Below are 18,357 nucleotides of genomic sequence, written 5' to 3'. Positions count from 1 at the left end.
TGATATAACTTTAATTCTTTTTAAAATTTTATTTTTACAGACTGCATTTTGATTCATTGTACACAAATGGGGTACAACTTTTCATTTCTATGGTTGTGCATGATGTAGATTCATACCGTTCGTGTAATCCTACATGTACATAGAGTAATGATGTCTGTCTCTTTCCATCATCTTTCATACCCCCACCTGCTCCCCATCACATTTCCCTCTATGTAATCCAAAGTTCCTCCATTCTTCATTACTCCCCACCCCCACCCCCATTATGTATCATCATCCACTTATCAGAGAAAACATTCAACCTATAGTTTTGGGGGATTGGCTTATTTCACTTAGCATGATATTCTCCAATTCCATCCATTTATCTGCAAATGCCATAATTTTATTCTTCTTTATGGCTGAATAACATTTCGATGTGTGTGTGTGTGTGTGTGTGTGTGTATGTGTATGTATCTATATCTATAGATCTATATCTATATATAGATATCTATATATCACAGTTTCTTCATCCATTCATCATTGAAGGGCACCTAGGTTGGTTCCACAATCTAGCTATTGTGAATTAAGGTGCTATAAACATTGATGTGGCTGCATTACTGTAGGATACTGACTTTAAGTCCTTTGGGTATAAATGGAGGAGTGAGATAACTGGGATGACTTTAATTCTTTAGGATAAATACTTGGAAGTGGTGTGGCTAGGTCATATGGTAGTTCCATTCCTGGTCTTTTGAGTAATCTCCAGACTGATTTCCATAGTGGTTTTACTAGTTTATGCCAACAGTGTTAAAAGTGTTCCTTTTTTTCCACATCCTCTCCAAAATTTATTATTGTTTGTATTCTTTTTTTTCCATTTTTTTAATTAAAAATCATAAATTTACATAGGGCAATGTTGTTTGATTCATTCTGCTAATTTTTTCCCTTCCCCCATCCCTCCCACCCCTCTTTTCCCTCTATACAATCCTTCCTTCCTCCATTCTTACCACCCTCCTTATCCCTAACCCTAAACCTAACCCTAACCCTAATGCTAACCCCTCCTACCGCCCCTTTATATGTCCTCATCTGCTTATCAGCAAGATCATATGTCCTTTAGTTTTTTGAGATTGGCTTATCTCACTTAGCATGATATCCTCCAATTTCATCCATTTGCCTGCAAATGCCATAATTTTATCATTCTTCATGGTGGAGTAACATTCCATTGTATATATATATATATGCCACAGTTTCTTTATCCATTCATCAACCAAAGGGCATCTAGGTTGGTTCCACAATCTGGCTATAGTGAATTGAGCAGCTATGAACATTGATGTGGCTGTATCTCTGTAGTACGCTGATTTTAAGCCCTTTGGGTATAGGCCAAGGAGTGGAATAGCTGGGTCAAATGGTGGTTCCATTCCAAGCTTTCTGAGGAATCTCCATACTGCTTTCCAGAGTGGCTGCACTAATTTGCAACCCCACCAGCAATGTATGAGTGTACCTTTATCCCCACATCCTCTCCAACACCTATTGTTGTTGTGTTCTTGATAATCTCCATTCTAATTGGGGTGAGATGAAATCTTAGGGTAGTTTTGATTTGCATTTATCTTATTACTAGAGATGTTGAACATTTTTTCATATATCTGTTGATTGCTTGTACATCTTCTTCTGTGAAGTGTCTGTTAATTTCCTTAGCCCATTTGTTGATTGGATTATTTGTATTCTTGGTGTAGAGTTGGAAAAGAAGAACTCAAACTATCCCTGTTCGCTGATGACATGATTATATATTTAGAGAAACCTGGAAATTCCACCAGAAAACTCTTAGAACTCATAAGTGAATTCAGTAAAGTAGCAGGTTACAAGATCAATGCTCATAAATCCAATGCATTTTTATACATAAGTGATGAATCTTCAGAAAGAGAAATTAGGAAAACTACCCCATTCACAATAGCATCAAAAAAAAAAATACTTGGGAATCAATCTCACAAAAGAGGTGAAAGACCTCTACAATGAGAACTACAGAACACTAAAGAAAGAAATTAAAGAAAACCTTAGAAGATGGAAAGATCTCCCATGTTCGTGGATAGGAAGAATTAATATTGTCAAAATGGCCATACTACCAAAAGTGCTATACAGATTCAATGCAATTCCAATTAAAATCCCAATGATGTACCTTACAGAAATAGAGCAAGCAATTATGAAATTCATCTGGAAGAATAAGAAACCCAGAATAGCTAAAGCAATCCTCAGTAGAAAGAGCAAAGCAGGAGGTATCGCAATACCAGATTTTCAACTCTATTACAAAGCAATAGTAACAAAAATGGCATGGTATTGGTACCAAAATAGACCAGGTAGACCAGGTAGATCAATGGTACAGAATAGAGGACATGGACACAAACCCAAATAAATACAATTTTCTCATACTAGACAAAGGTGCCAAAAATATGCAATGGAGAAAAGATAGCCTCTTCAACAAATGGTGCTGGGAAAACTGGAAAACTATATGCAACAGAATGAAATTAAACCCCTATCTCTCACCCTGCACAAAACTCAACTCAAAATGGATCAAGGACCTCGGAATCAGACCAGAGACCCTGCATCTTATAGAAGAAAAAGTAGGTCCAAACCTTCAACTTGTTGGCTTAGGATCAGACTTCCTCAACAGGACTCCCATAGCACAAGAAATAAAAGCAAGAATCAACAACTGGGATAGAGGCAAACTAAAAAGCTTTCTCTCAGCAAAGGAAACTATCAGAAATGTGAAGAGAGAGCCTACAGAGTGGGAGAATATCTTTGCCACTCATACTTGAGATAGAGCACTAATTTCCAGAATCTATAAAGAACTTAAATTGTTTGTATTCTTGATGGCTGCCATTCTGGCTGGAGTGAAATGACATCTCAGGGTAGTTTTGATTTGCCTTTCCCTAATTGCTAATGATGTTGAACATTTTTTCATATATTTGTTGGTCATTTATATTTCTTCTTTTGAAAAGTGTCTGTTTAGTTCATTTGCCCATTTATTAATGGATTATTTAGTTCTTTTGTATTAAGTTTTTTGAGTTCTTCCTACATTCTGCATATTAATCCTCTGTCAGAAGAGTAGTTAGCAAAGATTTTCTCCCATTCTGTAGGTTCTCTCTTCACATTCTTTTGTTTCCTTTGTTGTGCAGAAGTTTTTTAATTTGATGTCACCCCATTTGTTAAATCTTGGCATTGTTTCCTCAGTTTTAGGGTCCTATGAGAAAGGTGTTGCCTGTACCTGTATGTTGAAATGTTGACTCTACATTTTCTTCTAGGAATTGAATAGTTTCTGGTCTAATTCCTAAGTATTTGATTCATTTCAAGTTGATTTTTGTGCAGGGTGAAAGATGTGGGTCTAGTTTCATTCTTCTACATTTAGTCTCATTCTCAGCATCATTAATTTAAAAGGCTGTCTTTATTCCAAAGTATGTTTTTGGCACCTTGGTCAAGAATCAGATGACTGTATCTATGTGAGTTTTCCTCTGTGGCTTCCATTCTGTAACATTGGTTTATGTATCTATTGTTGTGCTAGTACTGTGCAGTTTTTGTTACTATATCTACATGGTATAATTTGTAGTCAGATATTGTGATGTCTCTAGCATTGCTTTTTGGCTTAGGATTGCTTTGGCTGTTCTGGGTCTTTTGTTCTTCCAAATGAATTTTAGGACTGAGCAACCTACTTTAAATATACAGACTCATAGGATAAAGGTAAAAAGGATGAGAAAAATAAATTATGCAAACACCAAATCATAAGAAATCTACACAGTATGGAGAGTCCTCAAAAAACCTGAAATTGAACCACCATTTGACCCAGTTATCCCACCCCTCAGCATATACCCAAAGGACTTGAAATTGGCATACTACGGTGACACAGTCACATCAATGTTTATGGCAGCTCAATTCACAATGGAATAGCTATGGAACCAATCTAGGTGCCCTTCAATAGGTGAATGGGTAAAGAAAATGTGGTATATATACACGATGCAATATTACTCAGCCTTAAAGAAGAATGAAATTATAACATTTGCCAGTAAATAGTTGGAAGTGGAGACTATCATGCTAAGTAAAATAAGCCAGTTCCAAAAAACCAAAGGCCACATGTTTTCTCTGATATGCAGATACTAACATACAATAAGGTGTGGGGGGTTAGGGAAGGATTAGACAAAGGGGAATAAAGGGAAGGGAGTGGGGATGGGAATAGGAAAGACAGTAGAATGAATTGGATACAACTTTCCTATGTTCATATATGAATACATGACCAGTGTAACTCTATATCATATACAACCACAAGAATGGGAAGTTATACTCCATGTATATATGATATGTCAAAATATATTCTACTTTCATATATAACTAAAAATAACAAATAAAAATTTATTAAAAATATGTGGGTTACTCACTTATATGTGGACTCTAAAAATTAGAACTCACAGAAGTAGAGAGTAGAATGGAGGCTACCATAGATTGAGGGGAAGGTGGGAGAAAGGGGAAAATATGGTCAAAAGGTAAAAGTTTCAGTTAAATAGAGGATAAAGTTCTGGAGATCTACTGCACAGCCAGATGACTGGTGATTATGCTAGTTATTGACATTATTATTATTGCTATCATATTGAAATGTGGTTGTATCTACACTCTATGCTCACTTGTAAGTTCATGAAGAAGCAAGTCCAAGCTCTCTATTTCAATCCAAGTAGTAGTTACAAAAGTGTATTGCTCTTTTATCTATCTGTATTTTATTTTCTCTAAATATAATTTTAAAATACAGAGTTAAACCAATAATACATAATGTATTATACAATCCACAATTGCAAAGAGTGAATTTTAAGTGTTACCGCCCCCAAAATAAACAAGTACATTAAAAAAAAAAAAAAAGAAAGCTACAGTGGCTATATTAATGTCAGACAAAGTGGACTCTAGGACAGGGGCAATTATAAAGAATAAAGGGGAATATTAGATAATGATAAAAGGGTCAATTCATCAAGAAAATGTGTGTATACCTAATGACAAAGCCCAAAAATATAGGTAGCAAGACTAATAGAACTAAAAGGAGCAAAAGGTAAATCCACAATTATAATTTAAGAGACTTTTAACTCTCTTTTTTCTTTACTTGGTAGAATAAATAGAAAAACAGAAATAGAAAACAGAAACAGCAATATGACAGCTTTTTATCTATTTGTCATTTATAGTACATGCTTCCCAAAACACGATAAAAACCATTTTCAAACACACATGAATCTTTCACCAAGATGGATCATATTATGGATCACAAAAATAAGCTTTAACATGTTTTAAAACCCCAAAATCATACAAAATCTGTCTTCTGGTCACAATGGAATTAAACTAGAAATCAATAATAGAAAGATTTGAAAAAATATCCAAATACTTTCAAATGAAGCAAAGCACTTGAAAATAAACAAACAACAACAACAACAACAACAACAAAACACCTCATAGGTTAAAGATAAAGTAAATGTAATAAAACTTACGAATGTAGCTGAAGCACTGCTTAGAGGTAAATTTATATATTAAATTCTTTTGTTAGAAAATAAAATTATCAAATCAGTAATCTTACCTTACAGTTTAAGAAACCAGGAAAGAAAAGAATCTTAAATACAAATCAAGCATAAGAAAGGAAATAGTAAAGATTAAAAAATCAATGAGATTAAGAACAGAAAAATGAGAAAAATCAATAAATATAAAAGTCAATTTTAGGACTCTGTGTGCACTGTTGAGAGACTCTGGGTGGCCCAGCCTCCTTGCCTTTGCTTTCAGAATGAGTTCTTTCATGTTTTTTGGAGGGATCGATCTGGGAAAAGGAAAGGTTTTCCCACTTTGCTTACAAACACATGCATTCTCTCCAGAGTCACTTCTTTTCATGCTCTTCAAAAGCTACTACAGGCTGTATAGGGAGGACATCAGAATCACAGAAGCTAGGAAATGGGGTCAGTGGCCTTTGAGGATGTGGCTGTGAAGTTCACCCTGGAAGAGTGGACTTCACTGGATCCTTCTCACAAGAAGCTCCACAGTGCTGTAATGTGGGAAACCTTTAGGAATTTGGCCTCTCTACAAAAAAAAAAAAAATAGAACATTGAAGATGTATACAAAAGTCCCAGGAGAAGCTAAAAAGTTAAGTGTTAGGGAGACTGTATGACTCTATGAGCATAAAGAAGGTAGTCAATGTGGAGAATCTTCAGACTCCAGATCATACTGTGAACATGAAATTTCTCCTGGAGTAAAACCAAGTGAAAGGCGTATGTGTGGAAAAGTCTTCATTTCTCCTTCATGTGCCTTCAGAGCTTACACTCAACACAAACAATGTATCAGGAACATGGAGAGAGCCCATACAAACATCAGGAATGTGGAAAAGCCATCAGTTATTGTGAACGTTTTGAAGAGCATGGAAAGAACTGACTCTGGAGAGAACGCATGTGTTTGTAAGCAAAGTGGGAAAAACTTTCCTTTTCTCAGATCCCTCCAAAAACATGAAAGAACTCATTCTGAAAGCAAACCCTATATATGTAAGCAATGTAGAAGAGCCTTTCATTGTTTCTCTTCCCTTAAAACTCTCATTGGAGAGAAATCTTATGTCTATAAGAACTGTGGGAAAGCCTTCAGTAAATTCAGCTCCTTTCGCAGACATAAAAGAACACATTCGGGAGACAAATCCTACATATGTAAGCAATGTGGAAAAGCCTTCAGGAGATGCAGTAAGATGAAAAAGCTCACAGTGGAAAGAACCTCTATGTATATAAGAAATATGAGAAAACCTTTCCTTTTCCCAGTTCCCTCCAAAGACTTGAAAGAATTCACACTGGAAAGAAACTTTATGTATATAAGCAGTGTATAAAAGCCTTTCTTTGTTCCTCTTCTTTTAAATGACATGAAAAAACTCACATGAATGTGAGCAATGTGGAAACATATTTGGTCATTTGAGTTGTCTTAATCTACGTAAAGTAACCCACATTGGAGAGAAATCTTATGTGTGCAAGCGATGTTGAATCATCTTTCTTTTTCCCAGAAATCATGAATAAACTCACACTGGAGATAAATGCTACACATGTAAACAATGTGCAAATACCTTTCATTGTTCCTCTTTTCTTAAAATACATGAAAAACTCACACTGAAGAAAAACCCTATTGTATCTAAGCAGTATGGAAAAGGGTGTCAGTGTTCTTCTCTTAAAACATACTTTTGTGTGTTTTCTTTTGAACTCACAGTGGAGGAAACCCTATGTATGTAAGCAATGTGGGAAAGCCTTCAGGAGATACAGTTACATTCAAAAACATTACAAAACACACTGGAGTGGAACCCCATGTACATAGCAATGTGTGGAAGTATTCAATCAATCCAGTCACATTCTCATACATGAAAGAACTGACACTGGACAGTAATCATGCTTAAAGTATGTGTGAAAAGTTCATTACCATACAAATCTCCTAGCAAACAGGAAACTGTACAATGTAGAGAACTTGTATTAATGTAAAGCATGTAGGAATGCCTGAAGACATCTTGGTTCAGTACACACTTGTAAATTAACACATTATGAAGAAATATCTGACCTAGAAGGATGTGCACAGACCCTTAATTCACCCACATGTAAGAATGCACATTGGATCAAAACCCTGTGAATGTGAAAAAAATAAAAAAGTTATGAGTTGTAACAAATAGTTTCAAAGTCCTATGAAAATTTCTCATTTAGTGGAATGCTAAAATGTAATTAATATGAAGAGCATGATGCAAATTTATTCGTTTAAAATGCTCTAGAAAATTCACTACCTGAAGGAAATGTCTAAAAGTTATGAATACATTATATTCGTCAGGGACTCATTCTGTATGTTGATCTCTATTCTATGTGTTTCTAACTTACATCACCTTGAAAATAAAAGTTGAGGTGACTTGTTTCTATAAGGTTTTTTAAGGGCAATGTTGGATGAGTTTAGTAGTAGTGTTTTTATTAACCAAATCAGGTAACACGTTTTTCTTTTTCATTTTGAATCATCTCGTATTCATAGGTGAAATGAAATGTGTTACGTACAGTTTGGATATGAAATGTCCCCCAGTCACTTAAGTGTTGAAGGTTTTGTCCCCAATTCAGCAATGTTCAGAGGTGGAACTTTGGAGAAGCAATTGGATCATGAGGACTCCGACCACATTGGTAGATTAATTCATTGAAAGATGAATGGACTACTGGGAGATGGGACCTAACTGGAGAAAATTGGTAAGTTGGTAAATGGCATGCTCTTGGGAACTGCATCATGTCCCCGACCCCTTTCTTTCCCCCATATATCCTCTCTCTCTCTCTCTCTCTCTCTCTCTCTCTCTCTCTCTCTCTCTCTCTCTCTCTCTCTCTCTTTCTCTCTCTCTCTCTCCCCCACCCACCCATAGACTGAGTAGCAATCTTCTATTATGTTCTGCTGTGATGTCCTACCTCACCTCAGGTCCAGAGCAATGGAGCCCACCATAGTGAAAAACCTTCAAACAAATCAAACTTAGGACCCAGAATGTTTCACTGGTCATTTTTCTCTCTCTCTCTTTTTTTTTTTTTTTTTTTTTTTTTTTGGCGGTACTGGGGATCGAACTCAGGACCTTGTACTTGCGAGGCAAGCACTCTACCAGCTGAGCTATCTCCCCAGCCCTTCACTGGTCATTTCTACCAAACATTTAGGGAAGACATAATATAATACCAATTCCATACAACCTCATCTAGAAAATAGAAAAGGACAGAAAACTTACCAAATTATTTTATGAGACTAGTATAATACTAATACCTAAGCCAGAGATGTACATTACAAGGAAAGAACCTACAGACCAATACCCCTCATGAACACAGATGCTAAAACCTTCAGCACAATACTACCTGGTCAAATCCAGCAATATATATAAAGAGTGATACATCACAACCAAGTGAGGTTTATCCCTGGAATGTAAGATTTAATTAACATTTGGAATTCAATCAATATAATTCACTGTATTTAGCAGACTCAACAAGAAAAAACAAATATTTCAATATATGGAGAAAAAACATTTGATAAAATTCAGTATCCATTCATGATAAAAATGAAATCTTAGCCAGATTTCATTAAGAAATCTCACTAAGTCGAGAATAAGAGATTAAAGCAGGCAGATTGTACAGTAAGAAAAATCTATTCACAGATGGCATCAAAAATCACACACACACACATGCCTGCACACAGAGAGAAAGAGAGAGTGAGAAAAAGAGAGAGAGAGAGAGAGAAGTACATAAAGGCTTCTAGAATTAATGAGTAGGTTTAAAAAGATCATAAGATACAATGTAAATATACAAAAGTCAGTTGTATTTTTCTACATTAGCACTGAACAATTAGAATTCAACATTAATAAGTTAGTAGCATTTCCAATAACACCAAAATTTTAATACCTAGGTTTAAATCTAGCAAAATATCTACAGGATCTGCAAATGACACTACAAACCACTGATAAAAAAATATCAAAGATCTAAATAAGTTAAGAGATATACCATGTTTGTGAATTGGAAGAATTGATATTTTTCAAATGTTAATTCTCAAAGTGTTCCAGGTACACCAAAAGCATGATCCATTAAAAAATGAGTGAATTAGACATTTTCAAAGTTAAAAACTTTTGCTCTATTTGTTGAGAGAATGAAAAGACAAGCTGTAGAGTAGGAAAAAAATATTACAAATCACATTTTTAATAAAGGACTTATTTCCAGAATATATAAAGTATCTTCAAAACTCAACAGAAAACAAATAATCCAACTATAATGGGTGAAAATTCTAAAAGATACTTCACTAAAGACATCCATCATTAGTTATTAGATAAATGCAAAATAAAACCACAATGAAATCACTACATGATTATTAGAATGCCTATGTTTTTAAAACAATAATACTTCTGGCAAGGGGGAAAATAACTGGAATTCATATACATTGCTGACAGAAATGCAAAAAGAAATAGCCACTATGGACAACAGTTTGTCCAGTTTTAAAATAAAATTAAAAATAGAGTTTTTAGAAGACTGAACAATTCCCATCTGTTTTAGGCAGCTTTTTTCACTGCTGACTAAAAGACAAGACAAGAACAAATTTAGAGGAGAAAAAGATTATTTGGGGGCTCACAGTTTCAGAGTTCTCGGTCCATAGACAGCCAACTCCATTCCTCTGGGCTTGAGGTGGGGCTGAACATCATAGCCAGAGAGTGTGACGGAGGGAAGTGGCTCACATGATGATCAGAAAGCAGAGAGACTCCACTGTCCAGATACAAAACATATACCCCAAAGGCACACCACCAATGCCCACCTTCTCTAGTCACACCCCACCTACCTTCAGTTACCACTCAGTTAATCCATCAGGGCATTAATTCACTGATTGGGTTAAGGCTCTCATAAACCTTCTTTCATTGTCTCACACTTGGGCTTTTGGGGGACAACTCACATCCAAACCATACCATCCCAGGTATTTATTCAAGAGAAATAAAAACTTACATTCACACAAAAACCTGTATGTGAATATTTATATAACATCTTTATTCAAAATCATGAAAACAACCCGGATGCCTTTTTACTGGTGTAGGGATAACATCATGGTACAGACATGAAGTGGAAATGCAAGTCAGCAACAAACAGGAACTAATGTTGGATTCATACGACATGAATGAATCTTAAATGCATTTGGTTAAATGAAAGAAGCCAGACCTGAAAAGTTACATATTATATGATTCAATTTTATGGCATTTTGGAATAGGCAGATAAAAGTCAATGGTTGGCAGAGATAGAGGGTAAAGAAGGGACTAATCCATAGAGTGTAAGAGAATCTGCAGGGTGGGTATAAAACTGTTCTGCACAATGACCGTAGCAGTGAAGACAAACTGTAAGCATTTGTCAAAATTCTTAGAACTTTATACCACAAAGAGTAAAGCTCTAAGAATTTTGACTCTTTGTACATTTATATAAAACAAAACCTACCAGGAGTGGGGCGAACCCAATATGGGATATAAACTGTAACAAGTGAATCTAAGTGAATTAGAAATGAATGACTTAAGCATCCTGAAGCGGATGGAGAACAGTATTAAAGTAAATGAAAAAAAAATTTTGGCTCGATGTTATAAAACTAAAGATAAAAAAGAACTTGTACTCAAATAGTGTGCTATAATTAGTAAATTCGTTTCCCATGCAGGTAAGAGTAGGCAAGTTTCTAACAATTTTATACGTATACTACAGTTGAACAAATAAATACACATTAATTGTGAATATTGAAAACTAGATTTCTCACTATCTGAGAAAGTGATTACAAATAAACAAATGGGGAAAGCCGAAATGAACACAGTGGTGTTGGACTGGAATTAGAAGTATCAATATGAACTAACAATTTTTAAATAAATTCATTGAGATGGGAAGATAAAGAAAATAAATATAAATGAACAAATGCATGGATTAGTATACACCCATATATTTTCAAATTCTGTGCACTGGCAAACACTGGAAACAATGACAACTCAGCAGCAATGAGGGTATTTTATTTACTGGCCAGATCTTAACTTCTGGAATAAAAAAAAAAAAAAAAAAAGAAAAACGGGGTTCCTGGGATAAGTGGTTGATTCCATGGCAGAAACAGAGAAAGTAAAAAGATGATCCTGGAGCATTTTGTGGTTTAACAGGTGCTCCAAAAAGAGGATGAGGACTTGCGTAAAGAGCACAGAACTGACCTTAGAATAACTTACAGAATAAAATGATTGGGTTGGCCCTAGTATAAATAAATGAATAACTAAATGAGTAAATGGGGATAGCTCTTCCTTAAAGAAGAATTCTAAATAATACTAAATGAGTAAATGGGGACAGCTCTTCCTTAAAAAAGAATTTTAATTAATATAAACAGAAGGGGTAAGGGAAATAAAAAATTAAAATTAGAACATCATAGTAGTCATTGGAGTCAAGATCCATGATGGAGCTGAAATTAGTGAGAGAACGTTTGAGGAGAAATAGGACATTTGTACAGTCTCAATGTACCTCTTTCAAGAAATTTAATCGTCTTTAAAGGGGAAAAATAGTCACTTGCAGTACAGAATCCTGACAGACACCATAAGATTTCCTGATGTCAATGCCCCTAACTGGATAAACAGAGAAAGGCAGAGTACTACTAAGGATCCTTGCCAAAAATGTGCAATCTCAAGTCAATTGTGGCGAAACAGTAGGTCCAACTTGAGGGATATTCTGCAAGATAAATCTTCGAATGTGTCAAGATCAGGAAAGACAAGTAGAGATGAGGAATTGAAACAGATTGTGGAGATTAAGGAGGCATGAAAACTGAGTGTGATGTGGGAAAGTAGACTTGCTCCTAGAACAGAAAAGGGCATTAGAGGGAAACCAAGTGAAATGAGAACAAAGGCTGTGAGTTAACCGTGTTGGATAAATGTTAACTTCGTAGTTTTAAGAACTGTACTAATGATGTTAGATAACATTAGAGGATGTGACGTCTATAAGGAAATCCTCTAATTTTACAACTCTCTTATAAATCTAAGTTATCTCAAGCTTTTGAACTTTCTTGAAAAGAGGTTTGACAATTGTGACGTATATGATAATGCCATATAGAAATAAAATGCAATTCAAAAATAGCACAAGAAGGCTGGGGGTATGACTCAGTGGTATAGAGCTTGCCCGCAAGCATGAGGCCCTGGATTCAATCCCCAGCACACACAGCACAGGGAGAGGAAGAAGTAAATGGAACTATCCTGTGATGAGGTTCTTTTTTACATTATAAATTAAATTATTGAAGGTAGATTGAGTTAAGCTGAAGACGCACATTTTATAACTTAAAGTAACTACTAAAAATGAAAAAGCACAATAAAATGAAGATGCACCTAATAAGCCATTAATGGAAATAAAATGAGACCATTAAATAAAGCTCAATTATGCCATAAAAGCAGGGAAGATTCATTCCACTGTCTTTCCTTTAATAATTTTCTGATGTACTTATAATATACCACAGTGAATCCCACCATCATGTACATCCATAAGAATGGGGTCCAAATTAGAGTAAAATATATTCTATGTGTGTATAATTATATCAAAATTAATTCTACATCAGGTATAACTAAAAAGAACCAATAAAATAAAATAAAACATTATGTGGCATATACTAAGCTGATATTTAAATAAATAAATAAAACTTTAAAAAAGAGAAAGAAATGACAACTGCAGTTCTAGCAGTGAACTTGAACCATAAAATGACCTGGAAGATGGAAGCCCCATGCTGGGGCAAAAATACAATCCAAGCCTTTGATTACCTAACCACAGATTTATTTTACAGAAGATTAAAGTATCTGTCCTGTTTAAATAACTGTAAATCTGGATTTTTCTCTTACATGTGACTGAACCTAATTCTAGCCGTTAAATTAGTTATCTTCTGTCAGCCTGTAAGATCTCCTTGTATGTTTAGATATTGCCCTCTATCAGCATGATTGTTTGGAAGTTCAGGAGACTATTAGAGAAGGGAAAGGGGACCAAGGGGGAAGGGCAGTAAGAGGGTAAGAGGGAAGGTGGATTCAATCGAAGTACGTTATATGCATTATGAAAATATCACAAAGAAATCCAATATTTTGTACAATTAATATGCACTAATGATTATTACAAAATGATTTTTTAAAAAAGACTCAACAAATTCTAAAGTTAATCAATAATTTATTGATAAATATAAAATTTTAGATAATTTAAATAAAATTTAGATAATCTAAATAAAACATTTTAGAATATTTTAAAAAGTAAAAGCAGGGAAGAAGTGCTTTTAAAGATAGCAAAGTGCTGTCTTTGTGCAGAGCAAACAGAAAAATAACGAGTTGGCAGACTTACACCCAAACCAACCATATTGATAAACACGTTAAATGTAATTGTAAATAGTCCAATAAAAGGCAATCTGGTGAAATAACAAATGAAAACCACATATTCACTGTTAACAAACCTACTTTAAAATAAGACACAGATATATTGTGAGTAAAAATACATAAAAAGATCATCTAAAATGATGGGAAAGCTAAAATGGATTTATTAATGAGATAAGGCAGACATTAGGATAAGGAATAATATCAAATTAAGAAGGGCATTTTATAATGAAAAAGGGGTTAATTCATTTTTAAAATCCCAAATACTGATTCACTGAACAACAGAATTTCAAAATACAAAAAAATTAGAAAATATTGTGAATATAATGAAAATGAAAGCACATCATAACTGAATTTGTGTAATAGTGCTAAAGTTGTGCTTATGGGGAAATTTATAGCTTTAAATGTTTATATTAGAGAAGTAAAAATATCTACAATAAAGATTGAGGCCTTTCCCTTGGAAGCTAGAAAAATAAGAGCAAAATAAATCCAAAATAATCGAAAGGAAGAAATTAATAAAGAGGTCAATGAAATAGAAAATGAATTTATAAAAGAAAAGTTAATGAAACTAAAAGTAGATAGTCATTAAAAAATCAATTTAGACTTGTTTGACCTTTCATTTCTTGAAAATAGAATAGACATAAATTATCAATGCCAGAAATAACACAGAGAATTTTATGACAGCTCTTACAGTCATTAAAGTGATAAAAAGGAAATATTATGAACAACTTTACACCAATTCTTTTGACAATTAAAAAGAAATGAAGAAGTTCAGGTTCAATCCTTAGCACCACATAAAAATAAAACTAAAAAAAAAAAAAATTTAAAAAGGAAAGACATTACCTACCAGAAGAGATTAAAAAAGAAATAGGAAATCTAAAAACACCTTATCTTTTCTAATTTTGTTTTTAATTGACATACAATAAAATTGACTTTTTGATGTATAGTTTCTTTTTTTTTTCAAGGTAAGTCACAGAAATTTTATGTGCACAATTTGACATGAGGTAACATTTTGGAAGGTAAATATGATAAGCCTCATGTCTTTATCTTCCTGGAAAATAAGGATTTCCATTTATATTCTAGCCAGGAAATTTGATTCTTTTTGTTTTAATCATATAATATTTCCTTTTTATTTTTTATTAATTTTTAAATTTGTTCTAATTAGTTGTACATGACAATAGAATGCATTTATACATTTTGATAGATTAAATATAAATGGAGTGTAATTTCTCATATTTCTGATTGTACATATTGTAGGATTACATCGGTCATGCAGTAATATATGTACATGAGGTAATAATATCTGTTTCACTCTACTATTCTTTATTCCCCTATCCCCCTTCCCTTCCCTTCTCTCCCCTCTACCTATTATAAAGTAACTCTATTCTTCCCTTTGACCTAATAATTCTATTCATAGTAATGTCCTCAGGAGAACTGAAAATATATTCCCATGCAAAAATTTGTGCATAGATATTCATAGGAGCATTATTCATAAAAACCAAAATAAGAAAACAATCCAAATGTCCACTGTCAATTAACAGATAAGAAGATGTGGTACATCCATATCATGGAATATTATTGAGCCATTAAAAAGAAGTAAAGTATCATTACATATTTAATACTTTCATTCCATGCTTTCACCATGAGTGAATCTTTAAAGTGGTATGCTAAATGAAAGGAAACAAATACAAAAGACCACAATATGATTCCACTTACATAAATGTTCAAAATAAGAAAGGTCATATACATAATGTAGACTAGCAGTTGCCAGTGTCTTGGACAAGGAAAGAATGGGAAATGACTGCAAATGGGTATGGAATTTCTTTCTGAAGTGGTGAAAATTTCTGGAGTCAGATGGTAGTGATGGGTTCACAATCTTACAAATATACTAAAAACCACTGATTTTGCATATTACATTTAAAATGGCAAATTTTATAATATGTGAATTTTATCTCAATAATAAAATGAAAGCTGCAAACCAATACATCTCAAAATCATATGAAAAAAATTCTTTTAAAAATAATTAAAATTTAAAAAAATTAAAAATATTAGCAAATTGAATCCAACAAAATACATGAAAAAGATAACAGGGCATATGGGGCTTATTTAAAAATCAATGTAATTCACTACATTAATAGGTAAAAAGGTTAAAAAACATATAACACAGACACAAATTGACAAAATTCAATGTCAATCATGTTGAAAATTCTCAGCATATTGGGCACAAAAAAGAACAACAAACATTTACTATCTTAATTTCCAGGTTAGGAATCTGGATGTGACTCAAATGGGTGTCTAATAAGCAAGATCTCCCTAATCCTGTAGTAATTCTGTTAGTTGGGGCTACAGTTGTTCTCTTCTGAAGATTCAACTGGCAAACGATCCACTTCCAAGTCACTCATATGACTGTTGGTGGGATTTGGTTCCATATAAGCTGTTGTACTAAGGACTTCAGTTCTACCTCACCTACTGGCAGGAGATCTTCCTCAGTTCTTTGCCATGTAGACAGCTCACAACAAAGCAGTTGGCTTCCCTCAGAGCAAGCTAGCAAGAGAGGATGAGCCTCAAGATGAAGCCATGATCTTTAATCTAAACTTTAATATAATAGTCCATCACTTCTTCTGTATTCTGTTCATGAGGAAAGTCAACAAATCCAACCAACACTCAAGGAAAGGAGCTTACATAAAGTATGAATAACAGGAAGCTAAGACAGCGATCAATGAAAGGACATGCACTCTCACTAACTCCATTCAATACTATACTAGAGAACCTTTTCAGTACAATAAAACTAGAGAAACAAATAGGACACACAGAGCAGTAAGAAAAAAAAAAAAAAACTGTCTCTATCCTGATGATGGTAAATTGTGACGAATATTGCCCTTTCCCCGCAAAATGCCACAGTAGTAGAACTAAGAAGGGAATTTTTCAAGGTCACAAAATGAAAATCAAAATGCAGAAAACAGTTGTATTATTACATCCTAATATCAAACAATTAATAATAATACTTAAAACAGGCAGACTGCCAGTGGAGCACCAGCTGCCTGCTGTCGCCTGGAAGTTCACTGTTACAGTACCTGCAGGTTTGATTACACGTGGCTGCCGCCATTTTGAGACAACAGCCAGGCCCCGTAGGACCCCTGGCTGGACCGACTGAGTCCTGTCTCCAGGATCCCTCAGCCCTACCGATCCCTCCCTGCCTCTGGGGCCCTCACATCAACTGACTGCTCCCTGCCGCCAGGACCCCCAGACCAACCGACTGCGCCCTATCGCTGGGAACCCAGACCGACTGATTGCACCCGGCCTCCAGGATCCCACAACTACACCAAACACACCGGACCTCCAGGACCCCTGCTGCACCAACTGCATCCTGCCTCCAGGACCTCCAGCTGACCACGTCCACCCCTGAGCTGCAGCTCCCCATTTGCCAACACATTTCAAAACCAGAGCGGCCATCTTGGATAATCCTGGAAGCCGGAGCTCCGATCTTTGGGTGGGGCAAATCCCATCCTGAGACGCCTGCTGGAGGCTTGAAGCTCATTGTCAGGTACCTCTCATGCATCAGGCTACTGAATACTGGGAGGTTTCATTAGTATATGACTGTTATACAGTAGAATTTCTTTTTTCTCCTTTTTAAAAAAATTTAAGTTTTTATTTCTTTACTTTTCTTGCTTTCTTTTCCTTTTGTTTACCTGTTCCCTCAGAGTCACTTTCTCCCTTTTTTGCATGCTAACATCTGATTTCTTTTGATTACACTCTCACCCTTTCTATTTTCTAGAACTTCCTTATATTCTTTTTCTTATCCCATTAACAGCCACATTCTACATCCCTCTGCATCCTCTTTGTCCTCCATTAGAAACTGCAGACCTTATTGCAAACCTGTTTGTTTTACCGAAGATAACATTTGAACTCATTTTGTTTATTATGACAATTTTTATTGTCCCCATAGGGGCTATTTGGTCTAGGATTGCATAGTGTCTGATTTGGGCACTGCTAATATTGATCTCCCCTTAAAGAAAGGGTTTTGGAAACCTAGAGGGCCACTATAAGCCTATAGGGGGAAATCTGCAATACCCCAGATCTGCACTGCTAGAGGGGAAGATACATGAACAACATGAAAAAACAAGGGAAGAAAATGATCCAAACAAATCTAGATTCTATAGTAATAGAATCCAATGACAGTATGTTAGAAGAAATGTCAGAAAAGGACTTCAGATTATACATGATTAAGATGATTTGTGAAGCAAAGGATGAGATAAGAGAGCAAATGCAGGCAATGAATGATAATACCAATAAGCTGAAAGAGCACCTGCAGGAAGCAAAGATCATTAGATCATTTCAACAAAGAGATAGAGATTCTCAAAAAAAAAAAAAAAGAAAAGAAAAGAAAAGAAAAGAAAAGAAAATCCTTGAAATGAAGGAAACAATAAACCAAATAACAGACTAGAACACTTGGAAGACAGAACCTCAGACAATGAAGACAAAATATTTAATCTTGA

Source organism: Sciurus vulgaris (genome assembly GCF_902686455.1).
Source record: "Sciurus vulgaris genome assembly, chromosome: 6".
NCBI lineage: Eukaryota > Metazoa > Chordata > Mammalia > Rodentia > Sciuridae > Sciurus > Sciurus vulgaris.
This window is presented reverse-complemented; position numbering follows the sequence as displayed.